This window comes from Erigeron canadensis, chromosome 3, assembly GCF_010389155.1.
Source record: "Erigeron canadensis isolate Cc75 chromosome 3, C_canadensis_v1, whole genome shotgun sequence".
NCBI lineage: Eukaryota > Viridiplantae > Streptophyta > Magnoliopsida > Asterales > Asteraceae > Erigeron > Erigeron canadensis.
Window position 1 is genome coordinate 16773801 of NC_057763.1, and position 3338 is coordinate 16777138.

The 3338-nt window shown below is 32.8% G+C and overlaps 1 long non-coding RNA gene across 1 annotated transcript; it reads left to right on the top strand.

The window, feature by feature from the left end:
- The first annotated feature begins 293 nt into the window (after window positions 1-293).
- On the top strand, window positions 294-2804 carry LOC122592485. Its single transcript, XR_006322722.1, has 3 exons — window positions 294-482; window positions 736-1008; window positions 1905-2804. It is a non-coding gene; the product is annotated as an uncharacterized LOC122592485 (long non-coding RNA).
- Window positions 2805-3338: the final 534 nt, after the last annotated feature.

A 3338-nucleotide genomic window follows, 5' to 3' on the forward strand; every position in this document is an offset into this window, starting at 1 on the left:
ATTGTCAAAGGGGAATTTTGAAGTAACACCTGTTTTCCAAACCATTTAACAAGCAACTAATCATTTCACAGTCCCTGAGAACGAACTCTGACTTACCTCTCAACTATATTACAAACGATCGGGTCCACTGCCCGTGAATGCGTAGTAGTGAGTTCTTTGATAGTTTTTATTTATAAATTTAAAGCTCGATTTTGCACATCAATCCCACACGTTAATTCAACTCTCTGTTAGTTCAACTCTCCGTAAGACCTTAATCCTTCTTTTTCTTCAACCTACTTTTTCTTTGAAGCTGATATATTTCCTTCTCGGGAACTAATGGCTATAAAATATTCTTTATATCATTTTCACCCAAAACATTAAATTTGGGGTTTTAAAACCTTGATTTTAGGTTTTTCTTTTTTTCGTTCCATCATCTCCATCTAATAGCTTTGGGTTTATTTTTTTCATTATGATAAATCTTCATCAATTAGATGAAAATAAAGGTAATATTATTATTCTTATTGTTTTTTTGTTATTGAAAGAAGAACTGTATTTAAGGCTTTTGATCGAATTTAATAGATAAAAATATTAGAAGTCGGTGTGAATTGTTTCATAAACTTTCTGCATTAACTTCATTTTCATCTGAAATTTTGGTACTAATAATATTTGTAGAGATTTCATCTTTCATTAACAAAAGTGTTGGAAGTAGTTAAAAGTTTATTACATATTTTCATTTTACTTAACTTGTTTCAACAGGGTTAGCTTGGATAATTCACATCGGGGTAGCATCAGATTAAAATGGAATCGGCTTACTAGTTGGGTCAGACTAAGGTTAAATCAGCTTGAAGATACTCAGATTGGCTAGTACTTAGTATTGAACCTGACCCGGCTTGAACCAAGGGTCAACTTACTAGACCACTCAGTTTGGAAAGATGAATCAGCTTGGGCTGTCAAATTGAAGATGATCCAGCTTGAAATTTTCATCCAGATAGGAAATCTGTCTTTTATGGGTTAGCAAACAATTTGAAGGTATAAAATTCTATACATTAAATGGTTTTGTTGCATGTGCCGCAACTTGCAAATTGCAATAGGCATCAACTAAGGTGAGATTTACATTTTCCTGTTACATAAGGTTGTTTGGTATTGTGTTCAACTTTGTATAGGTCACATTATTAGAGTGGGTGTTAACTAAGCATTAATGATCAGTAGTGGCTCAAAGGTAAAGCAAGGGATTTAGGCCCAAAGTATCTGAAGGCCTCGTATTTGTCTAGTTATGCATATGATTATGTAGAAACGAGAACTAGAGAACTAAAGTTTTATCAACTAGGCGATAGTTGCTTCAGCAAATACAAGTTTTTCAAAGGTTAACTTATGCGAAAATTTTTATATGGTTAATGGTTAAACATCAAATAAAATATTAAATGAAATTATAATTCTATCGATTAAGAGTGATTTATCATTAGTGCTTGAAATTAGTTAAACTTTTTGTATTTAATCGGATTGAAAAAAATAATCTCTATTTAAAATATCAATAGTTGAAAAGACCTCGATAATAAGAACTTGCTTTAGGCCTCTGATCTTTTATTGAGCCGCCATTGTTAACGATTTACGTAGGGTAACTAATAACAGAATCAAGTAAACAATTATAGTGACTGAAACTTGCCTGATCTGTACATTATCCGTTGCTAGAACTAAATTGGAAGCAACCAGAAGTTTATATGGGGATGAGAAAGTGTTATAAAATGACTTTGAACGACTTTAAACCTGTTTGACTGACACCCGTTTTAGGTAACAGTTTTTGTTAATTTGAGACGAGAAAGTGGGAAATTGCGCTGAAATTGTCACATCTAATTTGTTGCATACTGTTTTAACGTCTCTTTGTTGCATCATTCTTACTGATGGAATCAACAACCAATACATTCTAGCATGTGCCAGTGTATTGAGAAACAACTAGCCTGAAACTATTCAGCCATTCAAGTCAAGGAAAAGCTCGTTGGTCTTATTAGTAACTTGTGATGGGTTAGTGAACTGGTGAGTGCACTTCAGTGCAACAACAAGTGTTTAAACCAGAAATTAGACTAGCAAGTATTTAGACCAGAAATTAACACTCTAGCGAACAAGTTCCATCAACAACCAACAAATAATAATAACAAACTCATTCATAGTTCAACTACAGCTTGAAGTGAATGAAAATCAGCCCAGGTATATTTAGTCAGCTTGCATATATGTAAGCTCGGGTATGAGTCATCTTTGGCTCTCAGTCGGCTTGGATGACTCTAACTTAGCTTGAGAAGTAATCTGCTGACAAAAAATTCTGACTCGTTCTACTTAGCTTATTTTTGCAAGGTCAGATTGAAATGCCCAGATTCGGATTGACTCAGTTTGGAGTTGTATCAGCTTATAAGATGGATCAGATTCAGATTGAATCAGCTTAGGTCAAGGGTTAGCTTACAAGACCAATCAGCTTGAAGTGAGTAAGTTGTGCCCAGATTGGAGAAATCAGTTTGGAGCCGTATCAACTTATAAGTTGGATCAGATTCGGATTGACTCAGCTTAGGTCAAGGGTTAGCTTACAAGACCAATCAGCTTGAAGTTTTTTTTCTCTCTTTTTTTTAGAACGGCACAATCAGCTTGAAGTGAGTAAGCTTGTGCACCTGATTGAAGCTATTTCAACTTGTGATTTCTAGCACTTATTCTTTTCTTATATGTTTTCAACGATGGACTGGAGATACGTGTTCAACATGTGATTATCGTTGTTCTAGATGTTTCCGCATATCCTTATGAGATACATCTTTTATATATTTGTCCGATTGATTATTTTTTTAGACATGGGTAGGTATGAATACTTGTAATAGTTTCACCTTAGAAAGTTCATTCTACACATATGTAGGTAGGAATGATTCTATAGGTTTTATTTTTCAAATATCACTAGAAAGTTCTTTCTACACATGTGTAAGTAGGTAATACTTTTATTAGTTTCACATATCAAATATCATTAGAAAGTTCATTCTACACATGTGTAAGTAGTATTACCTCTATTAGTTTCACATATCAAATATCATTAAAAGTTCATTCTACACATGTGTAAAATAAGTGTAAATGTCTCTTTAATTAGTTATTTATAAATGTGTATTGTAGGAATACTTTTATTAGATCCGTTAGGGTTTGAATCAGTTTCTCCATTGGATTAACAACATCTACTATATGTAAAGTTTTTTTATAAATCTTTTTGTATTATAAACTTTTTTATATTGAAATGTCTTCAATCTATGCTACTAATATGAATGAGCAGGTATAGTTACTTTCATAAATGAGTATTTATGATGTTCAAAGTTATAGTCAATATCGTGTTTAAGTGA